Source organism: Taudactylus pleione, unplaced genomic scaffold (genome assembly GCF_031769625.1).
Source record: "Taudactylus pleione unplaced genomic scaffold, aTauple2 ptg000138l, whole genome shotgun sequence".
In the NCBI taxonomy this organism is placed as follows: Eukaryota; Metazoa; Chordata; class Amphibia; order Anura; family Myobatrachidae; genus Taudactylus; species Taudactylus pleione.
Window position 1 is genome coordinate 8,856,691 of NW_028284540.1, and position 13,322 is coordinate 8,870,012.

General features: G+C 44.8%; 1 long non-coding RNA gene across 2 annotated transcripts in view; it reads left to right on the top strand.

The window, feature by feature from the left end:
* LOC148522826 (uncharacterized) overlaps positions 1-9,570 on the top strand; it is an 86,963-nt gene extending 77,393 nt beyond the window's left edge. For both annotated transcript variants that reach the window (XR_015878498.1, XR_015878497.1), the window contains 2 exons: positions 7,665-7,730; positions 8,250-9,570. This is a non-coding gene — a long non-coding RNA (uncharacterized LOC148522826). The remainder of the gene's footprint in view (positions 1-7,664; positions 7,731-8,249) is intronic.
* Positions 9,571-13,322: the final 3,752 nt, after the last annotated feature.

Sequence of the window (13,322 nt, forward strand, 5' to 3'; positions counted from 1 at the left end):
GACCTCATGCAGAGGTCTATCAGGATTGACCGATGTCTCTGGAGTGAAAACGGGAACAAAATTTTCCTACCAATTTGCCTCGTTCTCCTGCTTGGGTTCCATCCTCTGACCCAGAAGAACCAATGCAAATTGGTGTGTCTTGTTTGTCATCTGAAGAGAGATGCAGGAGATGTTTCCTAGGCCTTTGCATGTATTGCGGAGATAAAAGGCATTCCGTGAACAACTGTCCACTTAGACCGGTAAAAGGCAAGTCCTAAATGTTCAGGAGGATTTATATTTGGGCCTGGCATCTATTTCCTCCATGAATTCCATATTGGTTCCAGTAGCCATCCAAATTGCTGGTTCCACTCTTACCACTTCAGCATTCTTGGACAGTGGGGTGGCTGACAATTTTATGGACTTTCTTTTTTTTAGATCACATGGTGTTTCCACCATTCCATTTGTTCAAGAAATTCCTATCTGTGGACTGGATGGAGGATTGGTTTCTAGTGGTTTCATAAAATACAAAACGCCACCTCTCCACTTGTTTGTTGGTGCTCTACACTTGGAGACTATTTCCTTCTATCTCCTCCAGTGTCCATTAGCGCCCATCGTTCTCGGGCTCCCCTGGCCCAGGGATCATAATCCCATCATCGATTGGTACTCCGGGGAAATAGTAAGGTGGAGTCATATCTGTCAAGCTCGTTGTCTTGCTATTTCTGTCTGGGCAGTTCAACTTGCAGTAACTGAAGCACCTCCCATTATTCCAGTTTAACACCGAGATTTTACTGATGTTTTCTCCAAACAGCTAGCAGACGTCCTTCCTCCTCATTGGTCATGCGACTGTAGTATCAACTTGGTACTTGGAACCAAATTACCTAGAGGTTGTTTGTATTCACTTTCTGTTCCAAAGGATAAGGCCATCGAAAATGCATTGGCCAAAGGGGTTATTTGTCCCTCTAAATCACTGGTAGGAGCGGGTTTTTTCTTTGTGGAGAAGGACGGATCTCTCTATCCCTGTATTGATTATAGAGGTTTGAACAATATCACCATAAAAACTCCTTCCCACTGACTTTCATCTCTGTACTTTTTGACAAGCTGCGGCAAGTCCACATCTTTTCAAAGATTGACCTGCGAGGAGCATACAACCTCATCCGCATCACAAGTGGAGATCAGTGGAAGATGGCCTTTAGTACCCATTCTGGACATTACGAGTACCTGTTCATGCCATTCGGCCTATCTGGCGGTCTTCCAGGATCTCATTAACAATGTCCTTTGGGAGGGAAGCTTGTAGTCGTGTATCTGGATGACATACTCATTTTCTCCCAGTCGCTGGATCAACATCATCAGCATGTACGCCTAGTTCTACAGAAACTACTGGAAAATCACCTTTACCCTAACCTAGAGAAGTGTGATTTTGATGTCTCCATGGATCTGAGTAAAGTGGAAGCTATTCAAAAATGGTTCCAGCCGTATTCCCTGAAAGCGATCCATCGCATTTTTGGGTTTTCTAACTATTACCACAGATTCATTAAGTCTTTTTCCACCATCGTTGCACCCATCTTTGAATGGACCAAGAAATGAGCAGACACCTTTAATTGGTCAACCAAAGTGATCGAGGCCTTTGCAGCACTTAAACTCGCATTTACTCAGGCTGCAGTGCTTCGGCATCCCGATCCGGATTTTCCGTTCATCCTTGAAGTGGACACCTCAGAATTTGGAGCTGGGGCCATTCTGTCTCAGGAGGATCTTGCCGATAATAAATTGCACCCTTGTGTCTTTTTCTCTTGCAAGTTCAACTCAGAAGAGTGCAACTACAGTGTAGGTAATCAGGAGTTATTTGCAATTAAGTGGGCATTCTAGGACTGGAGACACTGTTTAGAAGGGGCCAAACAATGAATCATGGTTCTTACTGACTACAAGAACCTGTCTTACATTCAGTCTGCAAAAAGGTTGAACTCGCGGCAAGCACGTTGGGCATTATGTTTCACCTGGTTCAACTTCCTCATCTCGTTGGTTCAAAGAACATCAAGGCTGATGCCTTATTCAGGAGCTTTGAACCCATACATCAGCTCCTTCTTCCATTCTGCCATCACCCGAAATCTGGCTGAACTCATTCAGGCATTTCAGTCAGTAAGCCTTCTGGTCTTCTGTTCTTTCCAGAAAAATTCAGGAGATCAGTCCTACTGGGTTTTCATGCTTGCCAAGCTTTTGGGCACCCAGGCATCAGTAAAACCTTAGAGTTACTCTCCCATTCAGTTTGGTGGCCTTCTCTGACCAAGGATGTGTGTGAATTTGTCCTGGCATGTGAGGTCTGCGCCTGGAATAAGACACATCGGACAACTCCTTCAGGTCTGTTACTTCCTCTTTCCATACCTAGGAGACCCTGGACTCACATTGCCATAGGTTTTATTGTTGACCTTCCAGTATCTGCTCGATGTTCTGTGATCTGGATGGTGGTGGACTGGTTTAGCAAAATGGCCCACTTTATACCATTGTCTAAGCTCCCTTCTGCCAAAGAACCCTTCGCCCTGTTTCTCCAGCATATCTTTCACCTACATGGCTTACCAGTGGATGTTGTGTTGGATCGAGGAACACAATTTGTGGCACTGTTCTGGAGAGCTTTCTGTGCTTCCTTGGGCATTGACCTTAGCCTGTCTTCAGGGTACCATCCGCAGTCCAATGGACAAACTGTGCACATTAACCAGTGTCTGGAGCAATATATATGCTGTAATGTCTCCAAGTGTCATAATGACTGGGCATCCCATCTACCGCTTGCTGAGTTTGCTTTTAACAACTTGTGCCATACTTCATCTTTGGTATCTCCATTCTTTTGTGTCACGGGCCAACATCCGAGACCAATCTCTTTCGACTCCAGTTTACCAGTCTCACCTTCTGTCTCTTGGCTCAGTCGTATTTGAAACAAAGTTCACCAAAATCTTCGGAAAGGAATCCTTCTGCTCCTAAAGGTCTGCTGACAAGCATCGGAAGGCAGGTGGGTTCAAGAAAGATGATTTGGTTTGGCTCTCCACCAAAAACATTAAGTTTCACCAACCTATGCAGAAGTTGGGTCCAAGGTTCATTGGTCTTTTCCGCATCATTTTGCAGGTGAACCTGGTATGCCTTCAAACTTCAGTTACCCAGGTCTCTTCATATCAATAACACCTTCCACTGTTCCTTGCTCAACTAGTCTTCTGTTCAGTAAAGTTCAGACCCAAGTTTGCGTCTAGGCCTGCTTCAGTTATGGTCCATGGTCCACATGAGTTTGGGGTGGAGAAGACCTTGAACTCTAGAATTTCCAGGGGTTGTATGCAGATCTTGGTCCACTGGAAGGGCTATGGTCCAGAGGAATGCTCCTGGGTTCCTTCTCATGCTCCAAGGTTGAGGAGACTTTTCTTCCAAGATTTCCCAGGCAAACCAGCTTCTGGGGGTTCTTCAACCCTGTGTCAACGGGGGCTACTATTACAAGTTGCTGTCGCAACTCATTTTCAGCTAGCAGTTTTTACTGATGCTGTTATTCTGGCGCCATCAGTTGCCAGGTGATCAGCATGCCTGATATCCATAGCACAGTGTGATTGGATAGTATTCCTATTTCTACACACTGGACTTTTGCCACCTTGCTGACTATAGCGTTCCTCTAACTCGGCTGCATGGCCAGCATTCTGAATCTCCTCGTGGTGAAGATTCTGATATTCCTGCAGTAGTTCCATATTGTCTCAGGCACTCCAGCCTCTCCAATGGCTCCCTAGCTGCACCAATACTTCCATGCTGCCATCAGCTCTCAGGGCCGAAGCACTTGCTACCAGAGTTCTACCATTGGTTCTTGCCACATCATTGTCACCCAAGCCGCACCAGCAGCTTCCGTGCTGTCCAGCTCTTCAGCTTCTGCAATGGCTTCCTAGCTGTACCAACACTGTCATGCTGCCATCAGCTTTCAGGGCCACAGCACTTGCTACCAGCATTCTACAATCAGGTCTTGCTGCATCATTGTCACTCAAGCCGCACCAGCAGCTTCCGTGCTGTCTCCGACTCTCCAGCTTCTGCAATGGCTTCCTAGAACCACCAACACTGCGTGCTGGCATCGGCTCTCAAAGCTGCAGTACTTACAACAAGCTTTCTACTATTGGCTCCCTAGCCACATCAATAGTTTCCAAACTGCCATTGGCTCTCAAAGCCGCAGCACTTGTTACCAGCTTTCTACCATTGGCTCTTGCTGCACCATCGGAACTCAAGCCACACCATTGGCACATTAGCCGCACCATCGGCTCTCAAAGCCACAGCACTGCCACCAGTTTTGTATCATCGGCTATTGCCACACCATCGGCATGTTAGCCGCACCATCGGCTCCAAAAGTCACAGCACTGCTACCAGTTTTGTACCATCGGCTATTGTCGCACCTTCAGCACACAAGCCACACCATCGGCATATTTGCCGTACCATTGGCTCTCATAGCTGCAGCACTTGCTACCAGTTTTGTATCATTGGCTATTGTCGCACCATTGGCACACATGCCACACCATCTGAATATTTGCCACACCTTCAGCTCTCATAGCTGCAGCACTTGCTTCCAGTTTTGTACCATCGACTATTGCAGCACCTTTGGCACACAAGCCGCACCATCGGCATATTAGCCACACCATCGGTTCTCAAAACCGCTGCCCTGCTACCAGTTTTGTAATTGGTTATTACCGCACCATCAGCACACAAGCCACACTATCAGCCTATTTGCCATGCCATCGGCACACAAGCCACACCATTTACATATTTGCCAAACCATTGGCTTTCATACCTGCAGCACTTTTTATTATTATTATTATTATTATTATTATTATTATTATTATTATTATTATTATTATGCTTTATTTATTTGGCACCACAAGGGTTCCGCAGCCCTACACAGTACATAGACAAATAAGCACACAATAAAACATAAGTTAACAGTAAAATAAATGCAGGACAGATACATGATTTATACATTGCTGTGTAACACTTAGATAAGCAGCATGGTGTCTGTAACCAAGGGTTGGGTGCTGTTGTAAATTAGAGTATAATTAAGTGAAAGTTAAGCACATGAGGGAAGAGGGCCCTGCTCGTGAGAGCTTACATTCTAAAGGGGAAGGGGCAGACAAACATGGGTGACACAGATGGGCTGGATACAAGGGTCACAGTTATCTAACATCTATGGAAAGAATCGTCTAAACTTAAGAGGAAAAAAAAACAATGAGTACAGCAAACTTGCACGAAGCCTCATGATTTGGGGGCCACAGCCAAGGACCATTTGAGAGGTAATCTTGCTGCGTGGATTGGTAAGGTATAGTTGGAGTGGATAAGCAGATTGCATGGGAAGATCAGGAGGGATCAGGAGGGATGCGGGCAGCATTGGAGATCCAGGTGCAGGCATAATACATAGGCATGATGGAAGTGTGGTGGTAGATAAAAGCAGTCCTTAATAGCAGGAATTGGTGATCTGTTAAATTCTCCTTCTGTTCTCCTGTTTAACTCCTGAATAACTCCAGCTTTAACGTAAATGTTCTATTGACACTTTAAACTATGCACTTCAAACCTTGGATAATGATGTTGTAACAGCCCCGGCTATGGCAGCCTAATAGTGACAAATAAGTATGACTCAAACCAGGTGTCCACATTGATTCCACCTCCACCCCTAACACTCTCCTCACACAACAAAGGGTCAGCAGTAAAATAAACAAATGGTGAGAGGACAATATACCAACACAGATACAGAGTAATTTCCTGCCTTGATACAGACTTAAAAATAATATGACATACTGTTTAATAAGTATGTTGGGTGCAGTAGTTAATTACCGAGCAGATTTAAAAGGCAAAAAAAGGAGCGCTATCTCTAGAGGCCTGAGTAAGCTTTTAAATAGATAATAAATCCACTAAATGAAGAAATGTCACAGAATATTAGGAATGGAGAGTCTCACAAATCATTAAATAAATAGAAAAATCTTTAGACATAAAAATAAAAAGTACCGGTGAATACGACCAGTTCTAAATACAAATACCCAGTACGCAAAAATTACACATGGACAACAATAACATTAATCAGTAGCATGAACATAAAACTAAAAAATTAAAAGCTACAATTGAATATGACCAAATGACAATCACTGGATGCAATAATCCTGGGGATGATCCGTAGACCCTAATCTGGAAGCTGCCATGAATATTGACTATGGTGTCAATTCTCCAATAGTGTGCAACACTGTTGCCAATTTGTAACAATGATGTCCTGTAAGGTAGGATGAAAAAAAATATAGAGATCTACTGATATTGTGTGTAGTCTGATAAGTATCAACAGCTAAGTGGGTTCATGGTACATCCATGCACAGTGATGTATATATTAGATTCCCAATTGAGCACCGCTCCTTCACAAATGAGCAGTGATGATACAGTCTCCTTCTATGAAACCAAAGTTTGTTGGAACAGTTAAAAGGTCCCAATGCTGGGATCTAGTGTGGGATACAGGAACAGTAATTGCGGTGCACACACCAGGAGATGAGACACGCTGAGAAGATCAGTTGTGTGCCGCTAGTGAAGTCAGCATAATATGGTACCTTCAATCTCCGGTGTGGGGACACGCTGAGAGGATCAGTCATGTGCCGCTAATGAAGTCAGCATGGTACCTTCAATCTCCGGTGTGGGGACACGCTGAGAGGATCAGTCGTGTGCCGCTAATGAAGTCAGTACGGTACCTTCAATCTCCAGTATGAGGGATTTCATGACACAGGTCTGTCCGGGTGATCTCTTGAGACGAGTGCACTCGTGGCCGCGTGTGTCAGCCGGAGCCCCTTCAATGTTCAGCTGTGTTCCCTTTTGCTGTGGGAACACAGCTGAACATTGAAGGGGCTCCGGCTGACACACGCGGCCACGAGTGCACTTGTCTCAAGAGCTCACCCAGACAGACCTGCGTCGTGAAATCCCTCACACCATCGGCATATTTGCTGCACCTTCGGCTCTTATAGCCGCAGCACTTGCTACCAGTTTTGCACCATCAGCTATTACAGCACCATCGGCACACAAGCCACACCATTGGCATATTAGCCACACCATTGGCTCTCAAAGCCGCAGCAATGCTACCAGTTTTGTATCATTGGCTCATGCCGCACCATCGGCACACATGCCATACCATCTGCATATTTGCCACACCTTCGGCTTTCATAGCCGCAGCACTTGCTACCAGTATTGTACCATCGGCTATTGCCGCACCATCGGCACACAAGCTGCACCATCGGCATATTATCCACACCATTGGCTCTCAAAGCCTTACCACTTGTTACCAGCTTTTTACCATCGGCTCATGCAGCACTATTGGCATAAAAGCCGCAACATCGGCTCTCAAAGCCGTACACCGGTTTCTACGCCATTTCTCGAACTGTTCTTGTTCTTGTTGTCCCACTCACCACTAGATTCTATTGTACCCTCATGTGAACCACTACCACCCCAAGTATTAAGACCAGGTGGCCGTCTAAGTACCGGTGAATACGACCAGTTCTAAATGAACAACGGGCGATTGTTATTGGCGGAAGACCTCATCAGCTGGGTTCTAGTCGGTTCACACGGGGCAGGCTTTGGCAATCATAACAGATGCATATTCTAGTACAGATGCATAATCTGAAGACCAAGAAAGGCCGCTTAAACATATTTTATATTTGTTTCCTCAGCTGTACCACAGAAGATGAAGCCTCCTGCTAAAAGGCCATGTCCACAAATAGATGAAGAGGAGACTGGTAAGTCCTAAACAAATAAAAATCGAAGAAAAGTGCAATCAGTCCACGGGTCAGCAGGCTCTGCAATACATCTATATTGTCACATTATGCCATCACCATTGTTACATATATCCATTTAACAATGTAGTGAAGCCAAAACCATATTAGTAGTGTAACCTCTAAATTATACCCTAATGGTTACAATACACGGGAATGTAAACTTTTAAATTAATACAAACATCCCATACAGAAGTTCCTAAAAATCATGCTTGAATTGTGTTGAATTCAACAACTTAATTGAATCACTACTGAAATCACCTGTGCACAAGCATGGATATCTGTAAAACATACAATTTTAGGAGGGCCAAATTACTAGAGATAGCATATTTTATACTTAACAAGCATGATTACTTTCCATTAATATCCACTTTACATATCCTTCTTGTGCGAGCTCACCAACACCGATTGTCATTGAACAGTTAATATCCACTTTACATGTCCTTCTCGTGCGATCCCACCAACACTGATTGTCATCAACAGTTTTCAGATCGGTAGGACATCATCTTCACGCCTGTTGATCCAGTTGAGCCTGCAGAGGACACAACAGCAGGCAACATTGTGGTGACACAAGAATGGCAGCAGGCCCAGCCATAGCCCACACCACAGTCTGCCCGAACTGTGGAAGAAATGGCACAGTCATTAAAATTTCTTACAAATCCAGGTTCATTTCATGAATGTGCAAACAACACAAAGGAATGCCATCACGAGACAGCTCTGTAAAATAGCCGACACAACCAGTGTTGCAGAGTATGAGAACCAGAATGGCCCATAACATAGATATGCACTTGTTTGAGATTAGTCAGGCTATTAGGGGGCAAACAGAGGCACCTCTCAGCATACTGTACAAAAAGAGATTGTGGGCCAAAGAGAATCATTGGGAGGTTGTAGCACATCGACTGCTAGCAGTTAGACAACCACCCCACCAACCTAGAGCACCAAACAGTCCCCAAAGGCGCAGTGTGTGAACATATGTTCCGGTAAAGGCCTAAGTAGGAGCACACAAACAAACAGTTTTTGTGTTATGTTAAAATTAACATATTTTAGTAAACTTTTCTAAGTTCAGTAAATTTGGAATGCAAATTCAATTGTGTGGCGCAGGTTTTTCAGGCTTTGGATATCCCTTTGCTGTTATCCACATCTGTTTCCTCCCTTCCTGCTATGTCTTTGCCTTTTCTCCTGCCTGCCTCTGTCTGTTTTTGGGACCATTGGTTGTCTCTTTTTATCTGCTGACATGGGTCTTCAGTTTGTCTTGGGATCTTGAGCCCAGGTATATAAGGTTGATGACGCTCATTCTGGACCATCAGGTGAGTCCAGGGCCAACTACACAGATGCACACAGAGCCAGCCGGCAGAGAGCACCATGAATAGCCGCCGGGTTCCCGATGTTTAATTGGGTTAAATTTCATCAGTTGGCCCCTCATGGTGTACTGATTGGTGTACTGATTTGGCAGATCATTCGGTGGCGGCTGCATGGAGTACCTAGACTGGTGGTTTGTGTAGATGTACATCTTTGGCTTTGAGTTGGGCCATTATGCGTAATTTTGAGTTACTATCTAGATCTTGGTCCTTCTGCAGATTTAGCCATTGTGCCTCAAAATGTGTAGCATTCTAAGAAAACTTCCCCATGGTAGATGAAGTGTGAAGGAAGATTAATTTTTCTCATTGTGTGATTTCCCTTAATGGGGTTGTGGTGGTGCCTAGGCCGAATATCGAGGATGCGCACCGGTGTATAGTGTATGTCTTACTGATGAGGGACATTTCATGTACTTGAAGGTATTTTTAGGGGTATTTTGGAGTTGGTTTAGCATTGATATAGTGTAAGTGCAACTGATTAAGTGGCCTTGCTGTTGGTGGTAAGAACGGTTTAGTTATTACACACTCCTTAACCAATGATTTATATGATTACGATACTAACCTTAATAAATACAGATAATCTAAATATATAAAAAATAGTTTATCTAATTTGAAGCCAACTCTTGTTGTGTGAATTAATTTACAAGTTAAGTTGTATTTAATATTAAAAGAGAGTAACTGTTGCAATATCAACTGATGTCTTATATTTTTAATTGCTTTTGTACCATCCAGGCACATTTGATATACAGTAGTTAAGTACAAATACCAATATTTCCAGAGATCCCTCACTGACTTTTCAGGGGCAATTATGAAGGGTTTGGCTGCAAAGTGCCAGGGGTAATACTTCTTTGCTTGTCTGGCAGTGGCAATGCTACTGGTGGACCGATGGGAATCTTTATTCATCCAGTTGTCCAACTGAAATGTCAATAACACTAAGTAACCCAAATAGACATCCATGATATCTTATAATATAACTACAATGCTATTGAATAAAGGTTGATTGACAGACTGCAGCTCACAGAAGTCTGCAGTTGGCATCTATTTACACAGGATACCGCACTGCAGCTTTAGCATATTCGCATAGCTGCTGCGTACAAAGACAGAGTGGCTGTGCTAATTGCATTCATCTCTGAATCAGACCCTAAGTACTATCAGCTGGAGGGATTGATGGACAAGCAGATAATCAGAAGGGCTTACAGAGTGCTGCTGATAGTCATAGTCCGAGCCATAACCTAGGGGTGTGTGAGTCGTGCTGCTGCCCAGGGTGCAGAGCCCTAGGCGGTGGCTTCCCCATGGCACCTGCATTTGGCCTGCAACTTGTACTCTGAAGCCTGTAGAACTGCTCCAAGGGCCTTTAGAATGCTCCAGGCACTTTCCCTGCAAATTGTAGAACTGTCCTGACAGTAATAAAGATGAGATGGGTACCCATCTTCTTGCTGATCACATCATCCCTGCCCCCTCAAAGTGATGTCATGATGTGTTAAGGCATATTTTAGACCTGTTATGTCCCTGGTCATTGTCATCATCATCATAGAGTATCATTGAAAGATATTTCAAAGCGCTGTCAGATGCCTGAATTTAATTTAAAAAATAGTAAAATAGTATTACATAACAATTACATCAACATATAACATATAATTCAATTAAAAAAATGTATTTATACTTAAAAGATCTCAATCAAAATGTATGTATATGGCTAGAGAAATTAGTAAAGAGGGGTTCATTTAGAATTTGACATTTCTGTACAGTGCATGTGCCCATACAGTAAGTCTACTTTTGTGAATAGTTGAATAGTGGGCCTGGAGAAGTGGAATGGGGAAGGGCAAGCAGTAAGGTTGTGTTCACATAACTGCAACACAATTATCTCTTGTGGGAGCTGGAGAGCTGGTACAATGGCTGGTAGGCAGTGAGGGAGTCAAATAGATACTTAAATTGCGCCGCTGCCGCTCCTAGTTTACGGCATACATTATGCACAGCCAAAAGGCTAGAAGGCAATGGTAAGTATTAAGTATATAGTAATATCTCACCGCCATTGTTCTCCATCCGTGGGATGAGTTCTACTCAGCCTGGAGTGTTATACTCAGCCTGGAGTGTACGTAACAGAGGCTCACCACCGCTGATCTCTGTTTGCGGCACAGATAATACACAGCCCGGAGGAGTAGTGTTGGTGTTGACCCGTCAGCACTTCCTGAACAAGGAAAAAAAAGGGGAGTCTCTACGCATTTCTCCGCCTCCAATAATCTCAGCAGCTTCCTCAGGAAACAGTGATGTTTGTGTCCTGCACCAGTTCTTTTAACTATAGCAATCAGCTGTATGCATTTAAGTCAGCAAAACCTTATGTAATTAAATCTTTTTATTCACAGCTGCGTTCTTTGTATCCATTTGTTTTAAGAGTCTGTGCCACAAATAGAGAGTGGCGGCGGTGAGACTGTGTTACTAACACTCCAGGCTGAGCATAACACTCCAGGCTGAGTACAACTCATCCCACGGATGAAGAACGACGGTGATGAGATATTACTATATACTTAATACTTACCACTGCCTTCTAGCCTGCTGGCTGTGCATAACGTATGCCGCAAACTAGGAGCGGTAGTGTCGCAATTTAAGTATCTATTTGACTCCCTCCCTACCTACCAGCCATGCATAATAAGTGCAGCATTGTATGAGAGAGACGGGACATTTAGGAACTGGCAGATTGTATCAGTGCCGGGCTATTCCTTGCAAATTTGAATATATCATTTGTGAAAAAAATAACTTTGATATTTGGATACAAGAGACTTTATATAAGATATCATCTAACGACTTGTCATCTCCCATATATCATATTGACGACTGAATGAGAGTCTGCACTATCAATTGGAGATTTTCAGCACTTATCCTAACTTTTTATGCATCCTTCTATATCAGCGGTGGGGAACCTTTTTTCTACCAATGGCCATTTGGATATTTATAAAATCATTCACAGGTCATGCAAGATAATCAACTTAAAAATGTGCCTGATATATATATGTCACCCAAGCTGTGCACTCTCTTCACTCATCTCACCCACAATGTGCTGCCCCTTCCCACATGTTATCCACTCTGTGCTCCCCCATCCCACATGTCATCCACACTGTGCTCCCCCTTCCCACATGTCATCCACGCTGTTCTCCCCCTTCCCACATGTCATCCACACTGTGCTCCCCCTTCCCACATGTCACCCACACTGTGCTCCCTCTTCCCACATGTCACCCACACTGTTCACCCTTTTCCCTGATCTCACCTACACTGTGCTTCCCCTTCCCACATGTCACCCACACTGTGCACCCTATTCCCTCATCTCACTCACACTGTGCACCCTCTTACACGTCACCAACACTGTGCACCCTATTCCCTCATCTCACTCACACTGTGCACCCTCTTACACATGTCACCAACACTGCGCACTCTATTCCCTCATCCCACTCACACTGTGCACCCTCTTCTCACATGTCACCAACACTGTGCACCCTATTCCCTCATCTCACTCACACTGTGCACCCTCTTACACATGTCATCCATGCTGTGCTCCCCCTTCACACATGTCACCCACACTGTGCTCCCTATTCCCTCATCTCACTCACACTGTGCTCCCTATTCGCTCATCTCATTCACACTGTGCTCCCTATTCCCTCATCTCACTCACACTGTGCTCCCCCTTCCCACATGTCACCCACACTGTGCACCCTATTCTCTCATCTCACTCACACTGTGCTCCCCCTTCCCACATGTCACCTCCACTGTGCACCCTATTCTCTCATCTCACCCACACTGTGCTCCCCCTTCCCACTTGTCACCCACACTGTGCTCCCCTTTCCCACATGTCACCCTCATGGTGCACCCTTTCCCCTCATCTCACCCACACTGTGCTCCCCCTTCCCACATGTCATCCACGCTGTGCTCCCCCTTTCCACATGTCACCCACACTGTGCACCCTTTTCCCTCATCTCACCTACACTGTGCTCCCCCTTCCCACATGTCACCCACACTGTGCACCCTATTCCCTCATCTCACCCACACTGTGCTCCCCCTTCCCACATGTCACCCACACTGTGCACCCTATTCCCTCATCTCACCCACACTGTGCTCCCCCTTCCCACATGTCACCTACACTGTGCACCCTATTCCCTCATCTCACCCACACTGTGCTCCCCCTTCCCACATGTCACCCACACTGTGCACC